At 46.3% G+C, this 11,663-nt stretch overlaps 1 pseudogene; it reads left to right on the plus strand.

The window, feature by feature from the left end:
- The first annotated feature begins 10,922 nt into the window (after window positions 1–10,922).
- LOC105518793 lies at window positions 10,923–11,544 on the plus strand (annotated as a pseudogene).
- The last annotated feature ends 119 nt before the right edge of the window (window positions 11,545–11,663 follow it).

Below are 11,663 nucleotides of genomic sequence, written 5' to 3' on the forward strand. Positions count from 1 at the left end.
ATATCCACTGGCCTAGAACTCCAGGAGAAGGTGTAGGTAATTGCTCAGTACAACAAAGTGGTGTTTGGGGCCATGTTTAGAGCTGTGTAGGACAGAGCTTCACACATGAAAGGTCTTTGGTTTGGTCTGAAGCTTGATACTATCACACATTGCCAACTCCCTATCCAACACTCTGAGCTCCATAGTTGGTGTTAAATTTCAACATCATCAGAGAATCATTAGCCCTGGTGCTCCTGATGAGTAATCTTTGGTTTTGTTGCTTTTAGGTGAACTCCCTGTGTAATCCTATGACCATGTGTAGGTTCAGCATAAGCGCAGCCACTAGATAAATGTATATATTGGGCAAGGGACCAAACAAACCTCAAGGATGGTGATTCAAAATCCGTAGCATGGTTGGGGGCTTGGAGGGTTGGGGAGGATGGAGAACAATCAGTCACCTAGCCCTCAAGTGAACTGGAAAGCGAAACATTTGAGAGCTAAGCCTTACCCAGGGTATTGAGGATTTATAGTCCTGTGCTGAGCCCTGGATTGTCTTACAGCAGAAGAGAAGCATCTGCAGCTAGAAACCTTGAGCACTGGTCCAGCTTCTTCTCCTACCAGCCAAATGACTTTGGGCAAGATACTTCACTTCATTGTGCCTTGCCTCAGTTTCCTAATCTATAAAATGAAGATAATAATTCCTATGCCTCCTAAAGATGCTGGTAGGATTAGTCAGTACTCAATAAGTATAGCTATTATTACTACTAGTATCAGAGGTGTTTTTTTGTTGTTTGTTTGAGACAGTTTTGCTCTTGTTGCCTAGGCTGGAGTGCAGTGGCACAATCTCAGCTCACTGCAACTTCCACCTCCTGAGTTCAAGTGATTCTCCTGCCTCAGCCTCCTGAGTAGCTGGGATTACAGGCATGTGCCACCATGCTCTGCTAATTTTTGTACTTTTAGTAGAGACGGGGTTTCGCCATGTTGGCCAGTCTGGTCTTGAACTCCTGACCTCAGGTGATCTACCCGCCTCAGCCTCCCAAAATGCTGGGATTACAGGTGTGAGCCACCGTATCCATCCATCAGAGGTGTTTGAACCCAAGTGACTCCATCTTGAATAGGGGCTTGGAAAATAAGGCTGAGACCTCCTGGGCCACATTCCCAGAAGGTTAGACGTTCTTAGTCTCAGGATAAGATAGGAGGTCAGCAAGCGACACAGGTCACAAAGACCCTGCCGATTAAACAGGATGCAGTAAGGAAGCTGGCCAAAACCAACCCAAACCAAGATGGTGATGAAAGTGACTTCTTGTCATCCTTACTGCTCATTATATCACAATTACACTAATGTGGTAAAAGACACTCCCACCAGTGCCATGACAGTTTACAAGTACCATGGCATTTGTAAAGTTACCCTATATAGGAGTTATCCTAGATAGTCTAAAAGACTATAGTCTATATACTCTACAAGACCCTATATAGAGGTTACCCCATATAGTCTGTTCCCTCAGTTCTGGGAAATCTCTGTCCTTTTCCCAGAAAACTCATGAATAATCTACCCATTGTTCAGCATATAATCAAGAGCACATAACTATAAGTATACTAAGTTGAGCAGCCCGTACTGCTGCTCTGTCTATGAAGTAGCCATTCTTTTGTTTCTCTACTTCTCTAATTAACTTGCTTTCACTTTTACTCTACGGACTTGCCCTGAATTCTTTCCTACGTAAGGTTCAAGAATCCTCTCTTGGGGTCTGGATAGGGACCCCTTTCTGGTAACACTAGTGGAAAATGTTAACTATTGTTAATTAAAATTATAAAATTCAGCATGGAAAACCTGCCTTGCACACTCACTGCTCAAAATACCTTTTTCTAAAGCATGTGAGGATGGTGAAGTCTTACAAGCACGTTTAAAAGCCATGGTGGGCTGAGGACGGTGGCTCATGCCTGTAATCCCAACACTTTGGGAGGCTGAGGTGGGCAGATCAGTTGAGGCCAGGAGTTTGACACCAGCCTAGCCAACATGGTGAAACCCTGTCTCTACTAAAAATACAAAAAAAATTAGCCGGGTGTGGTGGTGGGCACCTGTAATCCCAGTACTCAGGAGGCTGAGACTTGAGTATCATTTGAATCCAGGAGGTAGAGGTTGCAGTGAGCCAAGACTGCACCATTGCAGTCCAGCCTGGGTGAGAGAGCAAGACTCTGTCTCAAAAATAAAATAAAATAAAATAAAAGCAATGATGAGAGCTGAATGAGATGCCTTGGGATATCACCAGCAGTGCGAGCCCCACTCGAATTTCACATGAAACTCAACAAACAAGCAGAACAGTCATCACACACAGAAGCAGGGTTTGCTTGGTCACATGCATAGGATTCTGCAGGGTAAGGAATATAAAAGCATACTGCTATTTGGTGGATCTGTAAAGTGGAGATTTTTACATGAAAAAATGTCAGTAGGCTGCCTCCCACATTCAGAAATTTTTGTGAGAAAATACTTTACCTTCTTCTATTTAAAACAATCAGGGCTACTGCAGTGGCTCATGCCTGTAATTCCAACACTTTGGGAGGCCAAGTCAGGAGGGTTGCTTGAGGCCAGGAGTTCAAGACCAGCCTGGTCAATATAGCAAGACCCCCATCTCTGTTTAAAAAATAATAGTAAAAAAATAAGGCAATCAAGTACTTTACTTTCTAATTTCTGTCCTTATGATATTACGCCACCTTAAGAATGTAGTTTCATGTTGGCTTTTTCTGATGTGGGTCTAAAACAGTGTTTAATTGGTAATAGGTCCTGGCTGTTCATCTTATCTTTAAGTCAAACATTCTGCCCCTTTGACCTAGAGATGTTAGGCATGGGTGAAGCAATCAATTTCCAGGAATTCATTCAGCATGGAGGTTTTCTCTGCAAACTCATCCTCCTTTTATCTATTTTCTTAAACCACATTCTTTTCCTTGACACTTGTTTCCTCTTTCCTAACATATTTTAGAAAGCACTGAGATAGTTCCAGGTCTTCTGTGTAGGTTATTATCTCTCTTTTATCAGCAAGAAAACAGACTCAGAATGATTAAGTAATTTGTTAAGATCACCTCACTAGCAAAGCACTGGCATTCTAATTTGGGTTATCTTGGCTCTCAAGCCCATGGTCTTTCCACTGCCCTTATCCTTGCAGCCTCCAGTTTGTATCTGGACTTAGAGCTTTCCTTTATGCCTGTCCTTCATTCTCCACTCATTTAGCTGTACTGATTCTACCCAAACCGTGGATGTTTGTGGGCAAAACTCTGAAGAGGGCCCCCTGTCCTGCACACCACATTCACATCTGTTCGTCCAGCCTGAGGTGTGGAGTTGCCACCCCAGATGTGGGCCAAGGTTCCAGGGATTCAAAGAGAGAACTCACAGACCCGGGGGCCAAGTCCTGCTGAGGCCTCAGGGAAGCCATGGAAACCCTTCCTCCAGAGAAGTGGCCCCAGGCTTGGTGTGCACAGAGCCACTGAGGCAACACACTAAAACCACAGCGAGCTTGGACTAATTACAGCACCTCTCCGTGCTTCAGTTTCCTCATCGGTAAATGGAAATAATATTAGTATCCAACTCACAGTTTTCTTGTGAGAATTAACCACAATAATTACCTGAAAAGTGTTTAGCGTGATGCCTGGTACCTAGGAAGTGCTTGATAAAAGTTAACTGTTCTAGCCGGGCACAGTGGCTCATGCCTGTAATCCCAGCCCTTTGGACAGCTGAGGTGGCTGGATAGCTTGAGCTCAAGAGTTCAAGACCAGCCTGCGCAACCTGGTGAAATACCAACTCTACTAAAAATAAAAATTAAAAAAAAAAAATTAGCACGGCACGGTGGCACATGCCTGCAGTCCCAGCTACTCAGGAGGCTGAGGTGAGAGGATCACTTGAGCCCGGGAGGTTGAGGCTGCAGTGAGCCAAGATAAGGCCAGTGTGTTCCAGCCTGGGCAACAGAGTGAGTGAGACCCTGTCTCTCTTTTTTTTTTTTTTTTTTTTTTTGAGATGGAGAGTCTCACTCTGTCACCAGGCTGGAGTGCAGTGGCATGGTCTTGGCTCACTGCAATCTCTACCTCCTGGGTTCAAGCAATTCCCCTGCCTCAGCTTCCTGAGTAGCCGGGACTACAGGTGCCTGCCACAACGCCTGGCTAATTTTCGTATTTTAGTAGAGATGGGATTTCACTATGTGAGCCAGGATGGTCTCGATCTCCTGATCTTGTGATCCACCTGTGTCGGCCTCCCAAAGTGCTGGGATTACAGGTGTGAGCCACCACACCCAGCTGTGAGACCCTGTCTCAAAACAAAAATGTTGTTTTCATCTTGTTGTGTTCCTGAACTTTCTTTTTTTTTTGAGATGGAGTCTTGCTCTGTTGCCCGGCCTGGAGTGCCGTGGCCGGATCTCAGCTCACTGCAGGCTCCGCCTCCCGGGTTTACGCCATTCTCCTGCCTCAGCCTCCCAAGTAGCTGGGACTACAGGCGCCCGCCACCTCGCCCGGCTAGTTTTTTGTATTTTTTAGTAGAGACGGGGTTTCACCGTGTTAGCCAGGATGGTCTCGATCTCCTGACCTCGTGATCCGCCTGTCTCGGCCTCCCAAAGTGCTGGGATTACAGGCTTGAGCCACCGCGCCCGGCTGTTCCTGAACTTTCAATCTCCTCTTTCCTCCTTCAGGGTGCATAGCCCATCTATTATAAATAAATAAATAGAAGTTAACTGTTCTCGTTGATACCAAAATTTGTGAACCACTGTCCTAGGCAAACGCAAAGAACTTACTTGGACCGCATCTACCCCGTGACCAGTAGAGGCTTTACAGTTCCCACTCTCTCTCTCTGCCTATGACAAACACATTCCACAGGCTTCAGAGTGAATTCTTTTTCTGTTCGCTTCAGCCCACTTGCTTCATACCCAGTTCTCTCATCACAAGTGAAGCCTTGAAGGCTGATCTAGGTAAAGAATACCAGATTTAAGGCAGATAATATACCTCACTTTTGGACATAAATGACTGGGGAACTTGCATTAATTTTCTATTAATTTATTAATAATCGTTAAATGATTAGAGGCTCCTAGTGCCACTTTCCTTATTCACAAGCACCTCATTCACCCACCATTAGTTATTTCCTTATTGAACTCGATTCAGCCATTCTACATTAAGTACCTACTATGTGCTAGGTAGACATTGTTAAAGCAAACTAAATATGACCTGAGAAGGACTCCGTACTTCTATATTGAATCCTTGTAGATAAACTGCAACCTGGCTTAATAGGTGGGCAAGATTGAAAACCTCACTTGGGAGCATGCACCTGTAACAACACCTGAGTCAATCCCAGTGGCCATACTTCAACCCACTGACTGCTGAGTAGTCAAACTGTGTTCAAATAAGGCAAATGCCAACCTGTAACCAATCCAGCTGTTTCTGTACCTCACTGCCGATTGCTGTTCATCACTTCCTTTTTTTGTCTATAAATTTGTTCTGACCGTAAGGCAACCCTGGAGTCTCCATGAATCGGCTGTGATTCTGGGGTCTGCCCGATTCACAGATCATTCATTGCTCAATTAAACTCCTTTAAATTTAATTCAGCTGAAGTTTTCCTTTCAACAGTATGCACCAGTGAATGAAACAGATGGTACTCCTGCCCTAGGTGAGTTTATACAAAACTTAAGCAGGTGTGGTGGCATGCACCTGTAATCCCAACTATCCAGGAAGCTGAGGCAGAAGAATTGCTTGAACCCGGGAGGCAGAGGTTGCAGTGAGCTGACATTGCGCCATTACATTCCAGGCTGGGCAACAACAGCAAGACTCTGTCTCAAAAAATAAAATAAAATAAAAATAATGAAAGTTCTTTGACGGATAAAACCAGGGGCCAGTGATAGAGAATAATGGGGAAATCTACTGAGATAGGGGAATTCTGGGAGAGACTCTTTGAGGAAGAAACATTTACCCTGAAGCCTGAAAGGAGACAAACCAGGTGAAGGGCATGGGAGAGACAGAGAGTGCCTGAGAGTGAATCGAGGCAGCAGCAGGTGAGAGGAGATCCAGGTGAGGCAGGCCTGCTGGGCTCTGACACAGAGATGGAATTTTATTAGAAAACATCCTGTTTCTTTTAGCTTATTGAGCAGAATGGCACCCAAACCTCATCAGTCCTCATCGGTAAAGAACTCGTGAACACAGCCCTGTTCCTCCCTCTCTCTCTCTCTCTCTCTGTGTCTCTCTCTCTTTTGAGACAGGTTCTCTGTCACCCAGGCTGGAGTGAATGGTGCAATTATATATCTCACCGCAGCCTCAACTTCCTGCACTGAAAGGGTCCTCCCAACTCAGCCCCCCCAAGTAGCTGAAACCACAGGCGTTCACCACAACGCCCAGCTAAGTTTTCTATTTTTTGTGAAGACAGAGCCTCACCATGTTGCCCAGGCTGGTCTCAAATTCCTGGGCTCAAGTGATCTTCCTGCCTCGGCCTCTCGAAGTGCCGGGATTACAGGCATGAGCCGCCACGCTCAGTCTCATTTTTTTCTCTTTGAATCCTTTCTCAAATGATGTCCCACCTCCCAGGCCATAGCAGTGGGATGCTTGCTTACCTGAGCCTCCCTGTGCAACACAGGAAATTGTTTTCCTTGGGAGGTGACTGGGAATGTCTTATTTTCCATCTCTGCCATTTAGTCATCACTGAACATTTGCCTAGGTGGTTCTCTGGCATAAAACTTACACTTTCAGGCAAAATCATAGCCTGAATGCTCAGAGTTGGATATCTGGTCAAAATGAATCTCCCAGAGCAGCACATAAATGTTTTCTTTTTCCGCCCCCACCCCCCACTCACCCCCCACCCACCGAGATGGAGTTTCACTCTTGTTGGCCAGGCTGGAGTGCAATGGCGCGATCTTGGCTCACTGCAACCTCCGCCTCCCAGGTTCAAGCGATTCTCCTGCCTCAGCCTCCCGAGTAGCTGGGATTACAGGCAAGCACCACCACGCCCAGCTGATTTTGTATTTTTAGTAGAGACGGGGTTTTACCATGTTGGTCAGGCTGGTCTCAAACTCCTGACCTCATGTGATTCGCCCGCCTCATCCTCCCAAAGTGCTGGGATTATAAGTGTGAGCCACTGCGCCCGGCCCACATAAACATTTTCTATTTTTGTTCTGAACCTTAAGGACTACGTTAACAGTCTTATGAGAGGCAGATGCAGATGACTTCCAAGGAAAATGAAGATCCTTTTAGGCCAAGGCATGGCAGTGGAGACCTCCTGTGTTCATTTTGAGTAATAGCTACCAGTAAGAGCTTTTCCCCACCTTCTGACCTAGAGAAAACTGAAAGCATTATGTGGGAAAATGTTCTTTATGCACCAGGGTTATGAATGTTCTTCATTCATTAATTCTATAAGTATATTTTGTTGATGCCTTTCCAAACATTTCTTTTCTTTTTTTTTTTTTCTGAGACAGAGTCTCATTCTGCCCCGCCTCTACTGAGAATACAAAATACCTGTAGTCCCAGCTACTCGGGAGGCTGAGGCAGGAAAATCGCTCAAACCTGAGAGGCGGAGGGTGAAGCGAGCCAAGATCACACCACTGCACTCCAGCCTGGGCGACAGAGTGAGACTCCATCTCAAAAAAAGAAAAAAAAAGAGATTCCCCCTGAGGAATGTTCCTGGGTTCCAGATACTCTTCCTTTCTGGACCTTGATTCTCAGCCCCGCAGCTCCACTGGAGGGTGTATCCCATGCTGAGGCATCCTGACCACCCCAGAGAGTGGGGCCTCACCCACACCTCCCACCCTGCAGTTTTTATAGTTCCCTCTTCCAGGAAACTAGGGGGTAACAAGTATTCTAAGGGCTGGGTCAGAGAACTGGCTGGCACTGCCCAGTACTAGCCTTTTGGAAAAACGCCTTACAGTCTTTTTTTCTTTTTTGGTACAAGGTCTCACTTCATCACCCAGGCTGGAGTGCAGTGGCATGATCTTGCTCACTGCAGCCTTAGTCTCCCAGGCTCAAGTGATCCTCCTGCCTCAGCTTCATGAGAAGGTGGAGCTATAGGCATGCACCATCACACCAGGCTAATTTTTGTATTTTTTGTAGAGATGACATCTCGTTATGTTGCTCATGCTGGTCTCAAACTCCTGTACTCAAGCAATCCTCCCACCTCAGCCTCCCAAAGTTTGGGAGTACTGGTGTGAGCCACTGTGCCCAGCCTCACCCTACATTCTTTTTAGGCCATGAACCAGGAACTCAGGATGCAACAACCAGTCTACACATGGCAACTCGCCACTGCAGGGTGAGCTTTGCCTTCCCAGTCACTTCCCACAAAGGCTCCTTCTCCTCCATCTCCTTCCACAAGGCAGCTTCAAGCTCCAGTTCATCTCCATCATCTCCAATTGAAAGAAGGAAGCAGAAAGAAACTAATATTTATTATCCACCGAGGATACCGGGCGAGCTACTTTACATGTCTTAATCTTTACAAACATTATATCATTGCACACTGGTTTTGATTTTACAGAAAATAAAACCTGTGAATGTCCACAATGTTTGCATAACTTGCAAGTGTTAACATAGCCAGTGAGTAGCAGCACTGGAATTCAAACCAACATAAGCCTGAGGCCAAAGTCCAAGCTCTTTCTACCCTAGGCTGTCATGAACATGTTCCATAGCCCCTCCTTTTGGCCACCTCTGGGAGCCCAGAATCCCTGGGCAGGCAATAAAAGGATGTGTTTGGGAAAGGGAAAAAGCAGAATTTGAGGACCATTTTTTCACCTAAAAAATGGGAATAAAAATAAATTCCTACCTCAAGGAGTTATTTAGAGGATTAAATAAAATAATCCAGGTAAAGAATTTAGTACTTTGATTGGAAAAGAATAACAATGCATATTGGGAATTCTTCTCCCCCTCCTTCACCTTTACCTTCTCTGCCCTCTCTGGACTCAGGTGCTCACACAATAAAAGCAGTAATGCCAGGCCATTTGGAAAAGGAGAGAGCAGCCTACTTGTAAAGACAGGTGACCAACTTTGCATCCAGACAGGCTTGGCCTCAAAGGAACACAACCTAAAATCATAGGCTGACAGCAAATATATATATATACACACACACACACACACACACACAGTATATATATACATACACACACATATGTATATATGAGTATATATGTATATAGTATATATACACATATATATGTATATAGTATATATACACATATATATGTATATATATGTGTGTATATATGTGTGTATATATATAGCATACATATACATATATATGGAGTTTCACTCTTCCTGCCCAGGCTGGAGTGCAATGGTGCAATCTTGGCTCACTGCAACCTCTGCCTCCCAGGTTCAAGAGATTCTCCTGCCTCAGTCTCCTGAGTAGCTGGGATTACAGGCACACGTCACCATGCCTGGCTAATTTAGTATTTTTAGTAGAGACAGGGTTTCTCCATGTTGGCCAGGCTGGTCTCGAACTCCTGACCTCAGGTGATCCGCCCTCCTTGGCCTCCCAAAGTGCTGGGATTACAGGCATGAGCCACGGTGCCCGGCCACTATTAGTCCATTTTCATACTGTTATAAAGAACTGCCTGTAGCTGGTTCTCTCCACAAGGTGGCAGGAAGGAGAAATGTCAAGCAAAGGAGAAAGGGCCCCTGACAAAGCCATCAGATCTCGTGAGAACTCACTCACTATCACAAAAACAGCATGGGGGAAACCACCTTCATGATCCAATTACCTCCCTCCACTTGGTCTCTTCCTCGATATGTGGGAATTACAGGGATTATAATTCAAGATGAGATTTGGGTGAGGACAAAATGCTTAACCATATCACAGACTAAAAACATAATCATCTCCCAGGCATTCTTCCTTAAGAAGTTTATGGAGGCCGGGCGCTGTGGCTCATGCCTGTAATCCCAGCACTTTGGGAGGCCGAGGCAGGCAGATCGCGAGGTTAAGAGATCAAGACCATTCTGGGCAACATGGTGAAACCCCTTCTCTACTAAAAATACAAAAATAGCCGGGCGTGGTGGCGGGCGCCTGTAGTCACAGCTACTCGGGAGACTGAGGCAGGAGAATCTCTTGAACCCGGGAGGCGGAGGTTGCAGTGAGCCGAGATCACGCCATTGCACTCCAGCCTGGCAACAGAGCGAGACTCCATCTCAAAATAGAAGTTTATCGGAGGTGTTCTCCCAAAATGAGGACGTGAACAGAAAGGAAAGGAAAGGGGAGGGGAGGAGGAGAGGAAGGGAAGAAAAGAAGAGGGAAGGAAAGGGAAGGGAAAGAGAAAAGGAAAGAAAGAGAAAGGAAAGAGAAAAGTAAGGAGAAAGAAAAGAGAAAAGGAAAGGACCCAGGACACAGACAATGCAACCCACGTGAGACCACAGCCAGCTGCTCTCACTGTCCTCTCCACCTAGGGCATCAGCACTTCCTTTTCAATCACATCTCTTTAGCCAAAAGGTCAATAGGATGAAGCAGGGAAAGGCTTCTCTTTTTCCCTCCAAACGTTTTATCCTCCTGTACTAACCATGTGGACCCTACCTCAGCAGTCGACTTGTTCCACCATTTTGCTTGGTTCCTGTTGAATACATCTTGGAATGACTGACATAACCCCCAGAGCCTCTTCACCCATCCATCTAACTGGTCTTTAACTAACTGGCAATCCCCACTCAACCTCAGTAAGGAGTCATCTCTAATTAACTGAAGTTTCCCAGGAAGATGGACTTTTCCTTCTTATGAAATCTTGTATATTCCTCAAAGACTTTGGAATTTTTATTAAGATTTAAATAGATTATCGGCGGGCGGCTGGCAACGCAGCGTGCCAGGTTCTTTTGTTCGGCCGGCCGAGGGGAGGGCCGTTGCCCGGGCCTGCGGTGCGCCGCTTCAGTGAGGGGCTGCACTGCGGCCACCCGGCTTGCTGCCTTCCTGGGCGCCACTCCCCCAGCCGACCCGACGCGACGCGCCAGTAGCGCAGCACCGATTCCTCTCGGGCTCCTGGGCGCTGCTCTGAGCAGCGTCACCCTTTACACCAGAAAGCTGGCGGGCACTATGGGGAAAAAACAAAGCAAGAAGAAAGTGGAGGAGGTGCTAGAAGAGGAGGAAGAGGAATATGTGGTGGAAGAAGTTCTCGACCGTCGAGAGGTAGAGGGCAAAGTGGAGTACCTCCTAAAGTGGTAGGGCTTCTCAGATGAGGACAACACATGGGAGCCAGAAGAGAACCTGGATTGCCCCGACCTCACTGCTGAGTTTCTGCAGTCACATGAGACAGAGAAACAGCACAGGAGACAGAGAAATCAGAGGGAGGCAAGCGCAAAGCTGATTCTGATTCTGAAGATAAGGGAGAGGAGAGCAAACCAAAGAAGAAGAAAGAAGAGTCAGAAAAGCCACCAGGCTTTGCTTGAGGAGCCGGAGGGGATTATTGGAGCTACAGACGCCAGTGGAGAGCTCATGTTCCTGATGAAATGGAAAAACTCTGATGAGGCTTCCTGGTCCCTGCCAAGGCAGCCAATGTCAAGTGCCCACAGGTTGTCATATCCTTCTCTGAGGAAAGGCTGACGTGGCATTCCTACCCCTCGGAGGATGATGACAAAAAAGATGACAAGAATTAACGCTCCTGAGTACCACCCCTGTCACATCTGACTGTGGGTTTCAAGTGGGAAGGGAAGGGTGTTCTACTTGTCTTGACACCATAGAGGTGGCTTGAGAAGATGTCCTTTGAAGAGCCAGT

Source organism: Colobus angolensis, unplaced genomic scaffold, assembly GCF_000951035.1.
Source record: "Colobus angolensis palliatus isolate OR3802 unplaced genomic scaffold, Cang.pa_1.0 Scaffold33, whole genome shotgun sequence".
NCBI classification, from domain to species: Eukaryota; Metazoa; Chordata; class Mammalia; order Primates; family Cercopithecidae; genus Colobus; species Colobus angolensis.